Source organism: Dryobates pubescens, chromosome Z (genome assembly GCF_014839835.1).
Source record: "Dryobates pubescens isolate bDryPub1 chromosome Z, bDryPub1.pri, whole genome shotgun sequence".
NCBI classification, from domain to species: domain Eukaryota; kingdom Metazoa; phylum Chordata; class Aves; order Piciformes; family Picidae; genus Dryobates; species Dryobates pubescens.
This window is the reverse complement of record NC_071657.1, coordinates 93,283,773-93,302,035: the sequence shown is the minus strand read 5'-3', so window position 1 is coordinate 93,302,035 and position 18,263 is coordinate 93,283,773. Positions and strand designations below refer to the sequence as shown.

General features: G+C 43.3%; 1 protein-coding gene across 3 annotated transcripts in view; it reads right to left on the bottom strand.

Moving 5' to 3' along the window:
* NIM1K (NIM1 serine/threonine protein kinase) overlaps positions 1 to 16,248 on the bottom strand; it is a 28,147-nt gene extending 11,899 nt beyond the window's left edge. The window contains exons 1-2 of one of the 3 annotated variants that reach the window (XM_054178195.1): positions 16,047 to 16,248; positions 3,744 to 3,917 (exon numbers count right to left, since the gene is read on the bottom strand). The gene's annotated coding sequence lies outside the window, so the exon portion shown is untranslated. Of the gene's footprint in view, positions 1 to 3,743; positions 3,918 to 5,653; positions 5,827 to 16,046 lie in introns of those variants that run through there. The other 2 variants (XM_054178193.1, XM_054178196.1) reach the window with 2 other exon arrangements.
* Between the last annotated feature and the right edge of the window lie 2,015 nt (positions 16,249 to 18,263).

Here is an 18,263-nt window from a genome sequence, read left to right as displayed (position 1 = left end):
GGACTGGGACCAGCCTTGTTTAGCATCTTTGTTGGTGACAAGGACAGTGGCACTGAATGCACCCTCAGCAAGTTTGCTGATGACACCAAGCCGTGTGGTGCAGCAGACACGCTGGAGGGAAGGGATGGCATCCAGAGGGACCTTGACAGGCTGGAGAGTTGGGCCCATGGCAACTTCATGAGGTGCAGCAAGACCAAGTGCAGGGCCCCACAACTGGGTCAGGGCAATCCCAGTCACCAATATAGGCTGGGCAGTTATTGGCTTGAGAACACCCCTGAAGAAAAGGACTTGGGGGTGCTGGTGGATGAGAAGCTTGATATGAGCTGCCAGTGTGCAGTTGCAGCCCAGAAAGCCAAACACATCCTGGGCCGCATCAAGAGAAGAATGGCCAGCAGGTTGAGGGAGGTGATTCTTCCCTTCTACACCGCTCTTGTGAGACCCCACCTGGAGTAGTGTCCAGTTCTGGAGCCCCTATTACTGGAAGGATCTGGACGTGCTGGAGTGTGCGTCCAGAGAAGGGCCACGAGAATAGCCAGAGGACTGGAGAACCTCTCCTGAAAGAGTTGGGGTTATTCAGTTTGGAGAAGAGAAGGCTCTGAGGAGACCTTATTGGGTCCTTCCAGTATCTGAAGGGGCCTACAAGAAAGCTGTTGAGAGACTTTTTAGGGTCTCAGGTAGTGATAGGACTAGGGGAAATGGATGCAAGCTAGAGGAGGGTAGATTTAGATTAGATGTCAGGAAGAAGTTTTTCACCATGAGGGTAGTGAGACCCTGGAACAGGGTGCCCAGGGAGGTGGGGGAAGTTCCATCCTTGGAAGTTTTTAAGGCCAGGCTGGATGTGGCTCTGAGCAACCAATCTAGTGGAAAGTGTCCCTGCCCGTGGCAGAGGGGCTGGAACTAGGTGCTCCTTGAGGTCTCTTCCAGCCCTGACAATTCTGTGAGGACAAATCCCTGACAAATACCATATGTGTGTAAAAACTGTCACAGGCCAAATCCTGAAACTGTTACTAGGGGAGAGGCTGAATGGCTGCTGAACAGTCTTCTGCATTCTTCTGCATTCATCAAACCAGACTCACTTAGCACCAAATGTTCCCTCCAACTTTACTACTTGGTATCAAGGAAGAAAAATCTATGTGGCAAAACTTCATCCCCAAGCAAACAAAACCCCAACATGAACCTGAATTTACATTCTGTATTCGTTTCCTTTCTTCCTGTATGAAATGGACAATTTCTTGTAGGACTGATCGAACTTTTGCTCATAGTTGTTTTCTGGTTTAACCTATCATTTGTAAGAAAAATGCTGACCTTTTTTTTTTATTTATTTTTTTAACCATAGCTTTGCAAGTCCACTTACTGCAAGAAAATACCTAGTAAATTCCTAATTTATTATTTGGAAGACCTATCTTTTATAAAAGATCAAAGCCCAGAAGAACTGTCCACAAGACCTGTACCGCAGATCAAAACTGACGCAACAGGACTCCTGTTGTGTACTTTTGCTCAAGTACTGCTGGTTTAGGGCATGGCTACCGTGGCTAAAGGAAATCAGTATTTGTTCAGTTTGGTTTTGGATTTGAGTAAGAAGCACTGTCAGTGTTATTTTTGTGAAAGCCAGAAAACAGGGTGACTATATAAAATATGCATCCCAGAGTTCCATGTGCATTGTTAACCCTTCCCTCCCCCCATGATTCAAAACACACATTGTACAGTTACAGGCTGAACACAGACTTGTATGTTACCAGTTACGGTAGGGGAAAACATGAACAGTTTATCAACTGTGTAGAGCCTCAAGAAACAACTTCCTCTCTCTGCACAGGCCCACTTGCTGTCCATTTGTTTTACTGCTGTTAGTTGGCAAAGCACTAAGTTTGCCAGTTAATGTTTGATGAAAGCCAGACATGAACAATATCATTCTTTACCTTATAAAATCCTTAACATGACATGGTTTTCCTGAATACAGAATATTATCATAAGCAGCAGCTCTGGTCAAGGCGATGTAAGACAACACTGTACTCACTTCTATATCCATGCACAACCACAGAAGTGATTCACCAGATGGCAATAAGAGCTCTTTAGGGGAGTGTAAAAGGGGGTCAGGCCCTGTACAACAGATTATACATAAGCTCTGTGACGCCTGGATATGTTCCTATGTGGCCTGCCTCGGGTGAACCTTCTTTGGCAGGGGGTTTGCACTGGATGATCTCCAGAGGTCCCTTCCAACTACTACCATTCTGTGATTCCATTTACTCTTCCAGTTAGAAGAAATCCTGTTTGATACTAGATACATCACAATACATGACAATACTGTAAAAGAATTACTGTAACAGGCACAGCAGCAAGTTACAGAAGTCACTCCCTCCCATCACTTCATTTAGGTACACTTCAGGTTGAGACAAGGCACAATGGTATTAACATGTCAGTGACTACCCAAGGGTCACAATGCAGATCTTCTGACAGTCTAAAACAACACCTAGACGTTAGTCAACTTCACCTCCTCCACAAACCTCCCAGCGCTGCCACAGGTCAGCCTGGGTAATTCCAGTCACTTGTGGCAAGCTGTGCAAGCACATCAACTAGTGTCAAGTCAAAGCACTCTGTTGTCCTCAATGCATACCTTAAACATGCCACAGATGCAAGACTACCTACAAGATGACAAAGCCAATGAGAAAAAAATAAGTATCACAGACTATAATTTTTTTCCTGCTCTGCATCACTTGGTGAAGCAGAACACAAACACCTTCAATGGCTTCTCTGCAAAACTTCACTTGATGGCCACAGCACCCAGGGGAAGCCGGAGGAGGTTACAAATGATTGTATTGTATTGACCCCTTATCCACAAGACCTATTCTTCATGCTGGTGCCAAACAGAGAGTAAGAAATCCTGGAGTCAAAAGGAAAAAAGAAAAAACACCAAAAAAACCTAACCACATCAACCAACCAACAAAACCAACCCAAAACAAAACAAAAAAAAACCCCAAACCCACCCTGGAACACGTTAGCCTATAACTTATTCTACAGGTATAATAGGAGAAGACAACAGAATTCGCAGCCTAATTTGGAAGTTTAATAGGCCTAATCTTATACACTGAAGCAGAATACAGGTGGGTTCCTAATCAAATGTCTCCCTCAAACTGATCAGAAAGACTGAAATCCTCGTCTTTTGGGTTGACCCTATATTTATTCTGGGTTGGACCCCTAAAGACAAACATGGATATTTCCCTGATGATACCTGAGCTCTCACACATGGATCTTACCTGACTAGCCTGCTTCCAGAGCCACTGTTGGGAGACAGGCACAAGCATGGAAAGGACCACTCAGCACAGGTTACTGTGGCACAGATTTACAGTTCCAAGTAAGTTTCCATGATTGTTTAGTCCAAATTCTTTCTCACCAGGTGCAGAGAGAAGACATAGAGGAAAAACCCACAGGTGTAGCCCTGTTGGTGATAGAGGAAAAACCCACAGGTGTAGCCCTATTGGTGATCCACCCCTAAATGTTGTCACTATGATATCTAATAGGTAGTCACTGGCTGTGTCCAGGGAATGTCGCAACCTGGCCCATAAAGAGCCACTCAGCAGAGGCACCATCAGACTGCACTGGCATAAGCACACTCACCTGCCAGGCAATGCATCTGAATGACAGCAGCAGGCCAGGGGAGCCTTGCAGGGCTACTAACAGTCAGTTCACACAAATCCTGGCATCAGGATGTGGCACACACTCACCCATGAACCTTTGAAAAGTGTTACCTGATGATGGGCTGGAACAAGCTGCTGGGTGAGAGCATCAAGGAAGACAGTCTGCACAGAGCCCTCAGTCTTGAGGTGTAATTGCCCAGCTCCAGCTGAGCTGAAGCCAGCACAGGTTGGGTACAGCCCAGCTGGTGGACTCTGACATCAAATCCAGTCTGCAGACTGTATGGGCTATATTGAAAAGCAAATTAATGCATAACAATTAACATAACACAAGCTATGATAAGGTAATACATTAAACACTGTAAAGTAAAAATTAAAACATAGAGGGGAGTATCTCTTTCATCTTTTTGCTGCACTGCATGATAAAAACAGCAAGAGAATTAATTAGTCTTTGAATTTTGCAGAAACACATGAAAAACAAAGACAAAAGAAGAATTTATTAGTAGAACCCATTTATTTACCAGGTCTTTGAAATACATGGGGATTAATTTGAAATCTGACTGAATTATGAAATAAAATGTACCCTCTTGAAACTTTAACCTGGAGAGTCTCTTTTATTTCCTTCCTCAAGGTATAATGAAAACTGGTCAGTTTGCCATGGAAACGTTCTTCCAAGGTAAAACTAGTTTCCGTTGAACATGTACTCTGAGGCAACAGAGACACAAGTAAGTCTTCATTAAGCTTACAAATAACATGAAAAAATGTACACCTAATTCAATTCCTTCACTAAAAATGATCTGACTCATATGTTTTTCAAAGAAAGTAAGATCAATTATTTGGATAAAAGCAAGCTATAGTAGAAGAAGCAGGCAGTACTGAAATCACTGAGGAAATCAGTGACTTTTTAATTTACTTATTTCAGGAAAATTACTGTGGTTTAGGCAGATAAGCACTGCCAAGCAGATGGCCTGCAATAAGAGCACTCTGTCATTACTTGTTGGAAAGAGAAACTTAAAATGTATTTCCATACAAAGAAAACCAGAAAATGTTCAGATTCATCACAGTTTTATAATGCTATTCTCCACATACTTATTAGATGGGCTCTAGCAAATACAGGTAACTCTGATTACCTCTTTAAGGTCATCAAGTTTAGTTGCCTGAATATATAAGCACTCCTCAAAAGTATTGAGTAGTAAAAGATTAAGGTAATACTTAAATGGATCTGGGCAGAAGACAAACAGCTGCTATTCTGTTCTAAATACGTATCTGGAAAGATACAAATCCTGCACAGCACTCTGAAACATACTTTATACTGCCTGGCATTTCCAGGTTTTTGATGTAATATCTGAGACACTTGAGATATATCCTGAATCATAAATAGCAATTACAGGAATTATATTACTAAGCCTGACTAAAAGAAGGTGTAGATGTAGACATACAATACCCACATAGAAGCATCAGGACCCATGAAGAAACAGAGCAACATCATAAAGACTGCTTGCTTGGTTTTGCAAATGTTAAAGAGCTATCTCCTCAAAGTGACATTGTAACTGCTATGTGTGGGGGAAGATTTGCCTTTTTTCGAATTAGAGAAGGCTATGTTTAGCCTGTGACTCGGAGAAGCATGTAAACATCTTGTAACTGAAGGAGAGAAATTAGGTAGAATTTGGTTGGATGCGTTAAAAGACTGTTTTTTTAATTTTAACCTATTGTATGCCTTAATTACACACATGCCAGTAGAAAATAGCCAATGACACTTTGAGGAGACAGCTGTGGGACAACAGCTATGCCCTTGCTAATTTTACATGTCCTAAAATTAAGGCAGTACTGAGTACTTTCAGAACATTTAGAGGGGGAAAAAAAAAAGATAGAAAGACATATTTGTACTTTTAATCTACTTGACAATTAGAGTTGAAATCTTTATAAGGCACCAGAAAATACACTGAAAAAGAAAACAGTCCTGGTCATATTTCTCTAGCAATATACAAGCATGCCACCTTCTCAGACTGACATGGTCATCTTACCATGCAGACCCCCTGCTCCTCTGCCCGGCTCCCACGTCTGACACCACGTACTGAGGACCCTCTGCACCAGCCAGTGCCCTGCCTCCAGGTCTGCTATTTGCATGTCCTTCCTGACGTCTGCAGGCACAGAGCCATGCAGGAGAATAAGCACAAGCCTGCCAGAATCACTGAAGCTTCAACCAACCTCTGGAAACTGCTTAAAGTAAGTCTTCAAGACTCAGCAAGAAGCTTACCAGGAAGCAATCTGATCTTATTTAACATCCTACAGGTCATAAATAAACTAATCAGAGAAACACAAATCAAAGCAATGTTGCCATTAAAGATTCCCTTTTCACTGGAGTGAGAAGTGAAATTTGGATAAGGATATTTGAAATTGGGATCGAAAGGAACAGCATAATGGCAAGAAACAACATTCAAGATAGCTTACTGTGAATTGAACTGCTCTCTCAGCTTCAGCTGCTCTGGCACACGTTAAGGTTCCTGAGCAAGGAATATTAATCTTACTGAGATTTGTTGAGCATCTGTACTGGAACATAGACTATCTCTCTTCTTCCCCTCCCCCCGTCAAGCTGAAGACTTAAATAAACTACATTCCATTAGAAAGAACAGTGCAAATCTGAGTACCCAGCAGCATTAGGAAACCACTTGGTGTTTTTTAAGTTTAATTTTCCTAATTAAATTAAATGGAAAAGGAACTGTTGTTTTAAAAAAATTTGGAATGTAAAATTTACTACATAGAAAACCATGAAACATCTCAAAAGTTAAGACGTTAACAAAACAATACATTCAGTGTTCATGTTTGGGGACTAGCTTTCGACAAACATACAGAAATAGAAATTAAGTCCAATTCTGTGGTATTGCACAGATACAAACTATGTTCACTAGGTTCACTAATGAAATAAAAAAGCTAAGATGTTCTAAAATTGCTTTTGTGTTTCTTTAAACTGCAATCTTCCCTGCAAACATCCACCCCCCCACTCTGATGCAGGTACATGTGTACTTTCAGAACCACCATTCACACTGCATAGTCCAAAATCCCAAGTTTATGCAAAAGCCTGAAGGTAAGATAGTCCACTTCCTCACCTTCCCTCAATTTTCTCGTTGAAGAAACCTGCAGGAGAATATCAGATTAAAACCCAGAAATGCAACTGACAATAGGCACACAGAAAGGTTTATAAGGTATTTATATTAGACTAAAGTTCTGAAATAGCAATTTGGTTTTAAATAGATGACAATTTAATGCTTCTAGCATTAAATTTACTAACTGATCATTCCTGGATTTGCTTAATGATCTGCCCTCGTCTGGCAGTCTTCTATCTACACAAGAAAACACTGCTGTCTGAACGCAACAGAACTCAATGAAAGGGAAAAAAATTCTCTAGCTTTGTTTTCTTTATAAAGTGGGGCGGGGGGGAAGCAAGAGGAAAACAATCAGTGCAGATGGTTCATAATTAGTATTTAAAAAAAAAAAAGACTAAGTTTAGACAGTCAATAAATTAGAAGATTCTGTACCACTTTAATGGTGATAAGTTCTTGAGCACAACAGCTCTTTTCACTTTATCATAATAATAAAGCTATAAAATGTATTGGATGAGGGTTTTGTCAAGGAAAAAAAAAAAAGAAAAGAAAAAGATTACTTTAAAAACACAATGGTATTGTTGTGTAATACCACATTACAGTGTCACTTGCAGTTTGAGTCATGGCATATTTCAAAATATGAAATTAAAAGACTTGTTAAGGTTTCTAGAATAGTTTTTGTGAATAGAGGAAAGTGGGAGCAAGAGATACAGAGAAGCAGCCTGTTCAGGATTTCCAGACTGAGCAGCCTAACACCATGAGGCCAGCAAGGGACCAGAAATGCTCAACGTTGCCCTGAAATGTGAGCAATGCACAGCTGCAACCCCGGAGGTCACATTCTCTCATGACAAACTCCATGCCTTGGTCAGGTGCTGGACAAGATGGTAGCCTGGGCGTGGCCAGAGCCTCTAGCAGTAAAAGGCCAAGATCACATGGGATGGATGTGTCACCACTGAGCTCAAAGCCATAATGACAACTCTTTTCCTGAGAAGGGCACTCTTCCAGGGTCCAATTATTAAAAACATGAATGGCAAAGAACTGTAAATTCAAGACCAAAAGTTTTTATTCTTCATAGCACATTACAAATATCATTACATTGTTTCAGTATTACAAAGTGATAGCGGAAAAGAAATCAACGAAGACAGAGACAGAACTGCAGTATTTGCAGTGACAGCTGTATTTACAGCTGAGAGAGGAATTTGACTTGTTTGAGCTCCTATACATCATTCTGAAAACTCTCGGGAAGCAGACTCATGATAGCTCCTACAGAGATGGATGCCACTCTCCAGCAAGCAGCACAGAATACACATGACCGTCTTCAATTTTGCCTCACGATGCACCATGTATGACCAGAGTCAACACTGTCTTGAGCTAGAACTGCCTTTGTTGGCACTAAGGTTTTTTTCCTCTAGCATAAAGATCATTAGATTCTTCTGGCACCTCCAAAGCTTGGTCTCTGACTGAATTTTCATCAGCAATACTTACGACCCTGTCTCTCCACAGCAGCAGCACTTCTCAGTGCCACAACATTAGGTGAGAAAGAAAAAGAAAATGCATGTCTTTTGCATCCTCTACATAAAATTAGCACTTAAACCCAGCTAATCACACCACTTAATCTGGTGACAACATGCAGAGCTCAACAGGACTGGAAAGAGATTATTCTTATAATCTTAGGGCTGGCATGAATGAGCAGTTTCTTATCACCGTTTACTAGATGAATGAACTTCATCCATTTTTGTTTCATTTTTAAATTTGTAGGTACCACTAGTTACTCCAAAGGCAATGGTATAGTCATTTACTGCTGTGATCATGGTAATATTCAACATAAGAACCAGAGAAAATCAATCAAGAAGCCAACATCAAGTCTACATCCCCCATACACTGAACCCCTCCATAAAGAATGCCAGAAATTTTTATAGACACAATAGAGAATTGAATTTGTAAACCATTCCTGGGCATTTAAAAATCAAAAGTAAAGCAAAACTACAATATCTCCTTCAAGAATAAGCAAGAAGGTTCTGAAATAAAATATTATTTTAAAAATCTTCATTACTGATGCAAGAAGCTGTCAGTGTTAATAATAACTGAACTACTGTCAAAAGACATCTCCTCCACCAAGTGGAACTCATTACACTCCAACTTAAAATAAAAATCAGTCACTGGTATGCTACAGAAGAGCAGACATTTTGCATTAGCATCACTTCTGAAATGCCTTCCTTTGATGTTTATTTAGAATCTGACCCTGCTAGTATTTCAGCAGTTTTCAAGATATTGTCAATGTTCCCAACCTCAGGGGAGCACATCGAGTGCATCCTCAGCCTCTAGATGACACTTGCAGAAATTCCAGTGATAATGCAAGTCCTTAAGGATGAGAGTGCAGCTGTCTTCCCTCCCTGCTGCAGGAGCACAAATGAAGGAAGCCTACAGTGAATATGGTTCCCTCCAAGCAGAAGGCTATAACACACGCAGACTCAAAGGTCTCCAATGTTTGTTTGGAGTGTGGTAGTGTATTTATGCAATACTGCCACACATAAACAAACTACGGACTATATGACAAGGACCAAGTTATCAGTCAATGCCTTACAGCTTTTCCCAAGAGTTGAAAGCATGATATTCAGAGTAGCTGATCATTCTTGGGGAACTCAAATCCCTTTGTCCCTGTGGCAAGCTCTTTGGTAGCTCAAAAAGCCTTGTGCACTGCTGAGAGTAAGCACTAAGTCTCGAGAGATTTACTGCCTGGCTCATCCCAAGGCTGTGCTGTTCAGGAAGGCAAAGAGTTCTACAGTACAGGCCTAAACAAGAAGCAAGCACAGAAGATGACATTTGCTCTTTAGCCAGTCAACCTGCACACATTATTAGTACCTACAATCTTGCACTTTCTTGTCTTGAAAATGATGATCTTTATGAAGGTAACACCAATGAGAAGCTACTAAAATGGAAAATAGGGGACAGCTGCAATTGTGTTCACAAACCTTCCAGGCTTTTGCCCCCAAAACACTCTGTTTCTATTAAGACACATTAGAAATGCACGTCTCAGAGGTACATGCTGAGGATTAAAACAATTGTTTGAGAAATGTTTTCTCTCTCCACCCTGTTCTTAGGAAGAAAACTCCAAGATATTGTAAATCTAAACTCCAGAATTTAAGAACACAAACAAATAGGAGAAGCAGGAATGAACATTAGGAAACTGTTTATACTTTTGCTGTTCCAGGCCTGCTGCTAAACCCTAAAAGTCCTCTTTTTACTTCCCATTCTGCCACCTTCCTTGGGGTGTCATGCTGCAGTGTGTTCTGGGGTCCTTGGGCTGCTCTCCCCAAGGCTCCTGAGGCTGCCTCTGTAGGCAGCTCTTTCCACTGCATTTTCCCATAATGTGTTTGCAAACACACAGGAAACTACAGGAACACCCCATCCTCTGCAAACTTCTCCCTTTGTAATGAGTGTGGTGTTTATGATACAGGCTACATCTGTGAGCCAAATCAGCTCAGCTCCCCTGGATGATTCCAAACTGCTTAATGGCCTCAGCCCAAGGCTGGCCTAGGATTCTGTCTCAGCAAAATAAGGGCAGTTTACCACTGCACCCCTGGGCCAGGGAGTGGTGCCTGGAATGAGGTCAGGTGAAGGGTCGGTCACTGGATACTCCCTTGGGCCTGTCACTGTAGTAGCTGCCTGACTCCATGAGTCCATGGACCACCAAGCACTACTGAGTCTCCCTCTATAACTGCAGGTACAATTTCATGCTGTTCATCTCAGACTAGAGTTAATTCAGTTTGCAGTGGCCTAGCAGGGCAGAGAAGGTAAACCACCAGTGCAGTCAATGCCTCCAGAACGCAGAAAAGCTGATTCTTTCAACTGTGCTGTAGAGAAAACAACACTATATATGGGGCTACTGTGGCAAAGAGGATTGTCATTTATATAAATACAGCACCTCAGAAAGGATACCTTGAACTATGAAGAGACCTGGACAGGCTGGAGAGGGAGGCTGAGGAGAATTCCATGAGGCCAAACAAGGCAAAGTGCAAAGCAAGTGCATCTAGGCTGGGCAACCCTTGATATCAATACAGGCTGGGGGATGATGAAATTGCTAGCAGCCTTAGAGAAAAGGACTTGGGGGTACTGGTGGATGAGAAGCTGGACATGAGCCAACAATGTGCACTTACTGCCAGAGGGCAAATCACATCCTGGGCTGAATCAAAAGAAGCATGGCCAGCAGGTTGAGAGAGGTGAATCTGCCACTCTGCTCTGGTGAAATCTCACTTGGAGTACTGTTTCCAGCTCTGGGGTCCCCAGCACAAGTGAGACACAGACCTGCTGGAATGGGTCCAGAGGAGAGCCACCATGGTGATCAGAGGGCTGAAGCACCGCTCTTAGACTGAAAGAACTGGGGCTGTTCAGCCTGGAGAAGAGAAGGCTTCAGGGGGGCCTACAAGAAGGCTGGGGAAAGACTGTTAAAAAGGGATTGCAGTGATATGATAAGGGGCAATGGCTTTAAACTGGAGCAGGGTAGATCTAGGCTGGACATAAGGAAGAAGTTCTTTACAATGAGAGTGGTAAAATACTGGAACAGGCTGCCCAGGGATGTGGCTGAGGCCCCTGTCCCTGGAGATTGATTCAAGATTGATGTGGCCCTTGGCAGCCTGATCTAGTTGAAGGTGAGCAGGGACAAGATGACATTTGAGGGTCCCCTAAAAACCAATGCAGTCTGTGAATCTGTGAACATGTGAACTGAGCCTGGTTACCTTGACTTCATGAAAGCTGTCACAACACTTAAGTTCATTCGTACACCTCAACAAACTAGGAAAAATTATGGAAGTAATAACATCGTAATTGCAAAATAATGGAAGAGGGATCTAGAACAGAGGATCATTTCAGACCAGGACTAGGTTTCCTGACTGTTTGATGCCAGATGAGTTTTCAAGCATGCTCCAATCACTTCATTTGGAATATTCACATTTTTGTATTTCCTTCCAGATTAAATACTTGCTCATTTTGCAATGGAAGCTTTAAAAGTCATGACAGTATCAGCATTCATTGTCACATACTGCAATAATCAGATTATGTTAATGAGGGATTAAAACTCTCTAGAACATGTATTACATACCAATTAGACTGAGAACAATGTTTTATTATAATCACTGGAAAAATATTAATTTTGGGACATTAAAACTAAGTCAGACACTGCTATTACAGTAACAAATTGCTTCATAGTCTAACACCATGTTTTTCCTAAGGATTTGGGGCTGCATGGGTTAGACTCCAGACTATTTTAAGAGAAAGGAATGGAGGGCATTTAAACCAGCTGTTCTCTAATCTGGAAACTGGATTAAACTGCATGGATTATCACACTGCTGTACAGTTGCATGGATTTATGGTTGTCATGACAACCAGCAGAAAATGTATCCCATGCAGCATTAACAAGACTTATCACTAGCACAGACATACAGTGACTTCACTGCAGATTGACAACATTCCCTGCAGTTTAGTACACCAATTCACAACCAGAGAGAAAGGGAGGCTTATCTTATGAACAAATATTAGCTGTAATGCTAGACGTGTCCAGAGAAGAGCAACAAAGTTGGTGAGGGGTTTGGAACACAAGCCCTATAAGGAGAGGCTGAGGGAGCTGGGGTTGCTTAGCCTGGAGAAGAGGAGACTCGGGGATGACCTTACTGCTCTCTACAACTACCTTGAGGGAGGTTGTAGACAGGCAGAGGTTGGTCTCTTCTCCCAGGCAGCCAGTACCAGAACAAGAGGCCACAGTCTCAGGCTGCGCCAGGGGAGGTTTAGGCTGGAGGTTAGGAGGAAGTTCTACACAGAGAGAGTGATTGCCCATTGGAATGGGCTGCCTGGGGAGGTGGTGGAGTCACCATCACTGGAGGTGTTTAGGAGGAGAATTGATGGGGTGCTTGGTTGCATGGTTTAGTTGATTAGGTGGTATTGGATAATAGGTTGGACACAATGATCTTGAAGGTCTCTCCCAACCTGGTCTGTTCTATTCTATTCTACTGAAACATCCTTGGATCTTATGTGAAATGTATAATATCTTAAAAAACATTAGTGTTGTCCCATCAGTTTTCCAGGGTACTGAATGTACAAATACACATTTATTTTATAAATCAGAAGTGACTATTACCCTATGCTTCCCACATTGGGCAGAGTGCTCTTATATTTCAAGCAAGAGACACACTGATTTCCATTTTGGAGTTGTCTTTCTCAGTAACTTATTTTCCTCAAAGAGTTGTCTTTGGTTTTATGCTTCAGGAAAACCAGGAATTTGAATAATGTTTTCCATTCCGCTGCTGCTTGTTTACAGAATTATTTACTCTGTGCAATAATAATAAAAGTACAGGGAAAAAAGAAAAACAAACCAACCCCAAACAAACACCCCCCAACCAACCAACAAAAAAACCCACTAAAACCAGCAAACAAACCCCAAACCATTTATCTACTTTACAGAAACAGTCAGAGACTGAGCTAATCAATATTTGCCAAGTGTTCGAAAAGAGAGCTGTTCATGCATGAAAGACTACTTTTTTCCCCAAACACAGAGCAGTGTGCTGGAGAGTTTTCTCAGTTTTAGCCAGGAGTTTCAAAGCTTGAAATTGATTTACTGCTCTCTACAACTACCTGAAGGGGGGTTGTAGTGAGGTGGAGGTTGGTCTCTTCTCCCAGGCAACCAGTACCAGAACAAGAGGGCACAGTCTCAGGCTGCGTCAGGGGAGGTTTAGGCTGGAGGTTAGGAGGAAGTTTTACACAGAGAGAGTGATTGCCCACTGGAATGGGCTGCCTGAGGAGGTGGTGGGGTCACCGTCGCTGGGGGTGTTCAGGGTGTGGCTTGACAGGATGCTTGGTTCCATGGTTTAGTTGATTGGGTAGTGTTGGATGATAGGTTGGACATGATGATCTCAAAGGTCTCTTCCAACCTGGTCTATTCTATTCTATTCTATTCTATTCTATTCTATTCTATTCTATTCTATTCTATTCTATTCTATTCTACTCTATTCTATAGTCAAAATCAGGAAGAGGAGAAAATCCTCCAGTCTTCTAGGGCTCTGGGGTAGTATCGGAGGCCAAATTTGGCCATAAAAAGTTACGTGGTGTTTACACTTGTAAGGAGCTAATCCCATTGCTCATCAGTATGGTTCAAATGTACGTGCTTTCATTTGTTATGCTTCCTACCCCACTGTAACTTCTTTAAAAAAAACCAAAAGGGACAAACCCTCCTCTGCAAAGAGCGTCTTTCAAACATTAATTTTACAACCACCTCTGCCACTTGTGCTTCACCCAAAGTGCTACAGAGGCTATGATTCAATGTCCACTTGGGTCAGTATTCTCTCACATGGAGAGGGAAATTCTAACAGCTCCACTACGAAGAGCACAGAATTTCCCCAGTGGTGAAACCCTGAAAATACTCTCATGAAGTTCAACCCACAGGACTCAAAGTAAAATCCATTTCAGCTGTAGACAGACAGAGGTTGGTCTCTTCTTCCATGCAACCAGCACCAGAACAAGAGGACACAGTCTCAAGCTGCACCAGGGGAGGTTTAGGCTGGAGGTTAGGAAGAAGTTCTACACAGAGAGAGTGATTGCCCATTGGAATGGGCTGCCCAGGGAGGTGGTGGATTCGCCATCACTGGAGGTGTTCAGGAGAAGACTTGATAGGGTGATTGGTTGCATGGTTTAGTTGATTAGGTGGTGTTGGATGATAGGTTGGACACAATGATCTTGAAGGTCTCTCCCAACATGGTCTATTCTATTCTAAAGGGTAAATTTATTGTAGTGTGGCTAACTTGTGGGAAAACAATTCTTTTCCAGCGCAGCTTAACCATCTTCAAAACTGAATCACTGCATAAGACTGTACTGTAATGAATTCTTCATATTTGCAGTATTGCAGGCACTGTTTCCAAAATAATTTTGAATAGTTTCATATGACAGTGCTAAGGACCCCACATCTGGACATTTTAAAAACTACATCATAAGCTGCAGTTTTTAAAACAACACTCTCAAACGATCACAAATAAATAACTAAGACTAGTAAACCCCTCACATTCAAGCTATCTTTACTTCTGAATTCCCAAACAGACCAGGTATCTAGGATCGACTAAAGTCCCAAGGTCCTTGCACTTATTTGTGGAATAAGACACTATTTTGAGAAGTGTGTCTTGAATTAAAGAAGAAGGATGATGGATGACAATATTTAAGTAGTTAGAAGAAATAAAATCAACCAAATTATACACTCATTTACAGCCATGGGATTGCTAAGGCTCTGGAACTGCTTTAGAACTGAGAAACTATTTCAAAAGAAAATAGCCAGTGTAAGAATAAAAATATTATATATGCAATTTAAGGAACCTTTTTGATAAGGGTGGTACTTTTAAAATGATTTTTTTTTAACATGTACAAACAGTCTTCTCTCCCTGAAAATGAATACCTGTTTTGAAGTTTTCCTCCTGAACTGTGGCAGAGCACAATCTGAACATGCTGTAACACATGTGCACCCACCCACGATGACAACATATCTATTTAGTGTGAATCAACTCGAATGTTGTCTACAGCCTTAAAGATGAAAATCTCCAAACTACCAATGTCTGATGACATCTGCTGTTACATGTTTGACAGTAACTGTGCCAGCCATTTATAAAGCTATATGAGGAGATTACCCTATGTAAGGAATAACACCCAACCCAGAAAACACGTAAGTACGTCCTGGCTCCTTCCATGGAATTACTCATGTATTTTGTACGTTAAACACAATATGGGATTTCTCAGACTAAAAATATTTTGGCTTTAGGCACCAGTTAGTCCTAGCATAAGAAGGGGCTGTCAGATAAAACACAAATGTCTCCAATAACCTTAATTTAAACAATAATGAAAACCTGCCCCGATGGGGTCCGTTCTTGCCTGCTCCATTTGGGCACTGAATGCCCCTACTGTGAGGCCCTGCCACCTGGCTGTGTGGGCGGCTCTGCTCCCGCCCGGAGCCCTGCTCGCCAAGTTACAGTGGGAAACACCTTATTTCAGTTAGTCTGAAGACGGGGCTGAGCTAGGAAAAAAGTGAGACGTTACACCAGTAACTTTACCTAGAAAAACAGTTTTTAGCCAGTATGCTTCCTTCAGGCAATACACAAATCAAAGCAGCAGGGACAAAGTATTACTGAAATTATTAAAACTCCTCCAGCTCGAAGGTAGGCTCGATCGCATCGGCAGCAGCTTCCCGCAGCACCGCCGACCCCCGGTTAAAGTGCAAGGAGGCACAGAAATACAAGCTGCCCGCCTCGGCAAAGGCTGACAGACTCGGCTGCGCTGTAAGAGCAGGTACCTGAAAGCCGGCTCCCTGCCGCTGCCTCCAGCCCCAGCGCCTCAAGGCCTCACCGCCCCTTCCTGCGGCCCAGACCCGGGTCGCGGGCCTCAGCGCCGCCGCAGCCCTGTGGACCCTGCGGGTCGCCCGCCATTTGTTCCTGTCAGACGGCCCGCCATTTGCCCGCCTCCCTTCCACTCGCGCGGCGGGGACGGGCCTCCCCGCCCCACCGCTCTTCTTGTCTGCCCTCGGGAGAGGCAGGGAGCCTGTGTTGCGCCTGGCGGCCCGGCTGAGAGAGCTCCAAGCCCCGGCTGAGGGAGCTGGCGGCAATGGGAGCTGAGGTGACTCCGGAACAGCCTTTGCCACCAAACCTTGGACAGCGCCGGCGGCGGGATAGGCTGTCAGGTTGGGCAGCCGGCCGGCAGGAACGGCCCCCCAGCACGCACGTCGCGGCGCCCGGGTACTCCTGACCCACGTTTGAGACACGAAGCGAGGGGCACAACGCCGCGCCTCCTTTGCTTCAAGGGCTTTAACGGTACAAAAGTACTTCCTCGAAAAGCCTCCAGCCCTCATTTAAAGGAATGGGATAGATGAGGTCCAGCAGAGTGACAGATGCCAAGACTCTAGGCAGAACAAACACCTGGCAGGCAAAAAGTGCCAGGGAGCCGCGCGACCATCGCACGATGTGCACAAAGCCACAGTGAGAATGCAAGCACAAGCACACGCACCAAGCTGCATCCAGCCGTGGCTGAAGCTGGGGTAGGTCCAGAATGGTGCTCCAGCTTCTGCTGTACCAGCCTCAGTTGGAAGTTGTTTGACAAGCCACAAATTATGGGTATTTTAATTATAAAGAGGATGCTTTCTTAAAAAAAATATAAAAATATTTCCTAGCACTGAACACTACAGTTTAACAAAAATGACAAACATCAACAGCACATTACAGTTTCAATTTTCAATAAATAGTTCAGTCTTGAAGCAGCCAAATTGAACACCTTATGTTTCCTCACTGAGGATAATACATTATATAATTTGTTCAAAAGAGTACCATTAAATAATTAAAGCTTGTGCTGTAGGCAGGCAAAACAGAGGCTGCACAAGTCACCTCTTGTGGCCACTTCGTGAATGACCAATATAGAATCCTTGAATGTTTTAGGTCAGAGACATTAAAGATCATCTAGTCCAACTCCTCTGTCATCAGCAGGGACACCTTCCACCAGGTAAGGTTGTTCAAAGCCCCATACAACCTGGCCTTGAAGACTTCATCATAGAATACATAGAATAAACCAGGTTGGAAGACACCTTCAAAATCATCGCATCCAACCCATCAACCAATCCAACACCACCCAAACAACTAACCCACGGCACCAAGCACCCCATCAAGTCTCCTCCTGAAAACCTCCAATGACGGCGACTCCACCACCTCCCCAGGCAGCCCATTCCAATGGGCAATCACTCTCTCTGTATAGAGCTTATTCCTAACATCCAACCTAAACCTCCCCTGGCGCAGCCTGAGACTGTGTCCTCTTGTTCTGGTACTGGCTGCCTGGGAGATGAGATCAACATCCGTCTGTCTACAACCTCCCTTCAGGTAGTTGTAGAGAGCAATAAGGTCACCCCTGAGTCTCCTCTACTCCAGGCTAAGCAACCCCAGCTCCCTCAGCCTCTCCTCATAGGGCTTGTGTTCCAAACCCCTCACCAACTTTGTTGCTCTTCTCTGGACTCGTTCCAGCAAGTCAACATCCTTCCTAAACTGAGGGGCCCAGAACTGGACACAGGACTCGAGGTGTGGCCTAAAGGGAAGGGACATCTGTAACTGCTCTGGGCAACAAGTTCCAGTGTCTTGCCACTGTCATGGTAAAAAAATTCATCTTACTAATACAAATTCTAAATCCAAACTTATTAGTCTTTATTAATACATAAAGGGTGAGTGCCAAGAGGATGGGATCAGGCTCTTCTTGGTGATGGCCAAGGACAGGACAAGGGTCAATGGGTGGAAGTTGAGGCATAGGAAGTTCTACATAAATATGAGGAAAAAAATGTTCACTGCAAGGGTGACGGAACACTAGAACAGGCTGCCCAGGGTGGTTGTGGAGTCTCTGGAGATACTCAACATTCGCCTGGATGCGTTCCTGTGTGATCTACTCTATGTGATCCTGCTCTGGCAGGGGGGTTGGACTAGATGATCTTTTGAGGTCCATTCCAGCCCCATTCTGTGATTCTGTGTAAATCTACCCTCTT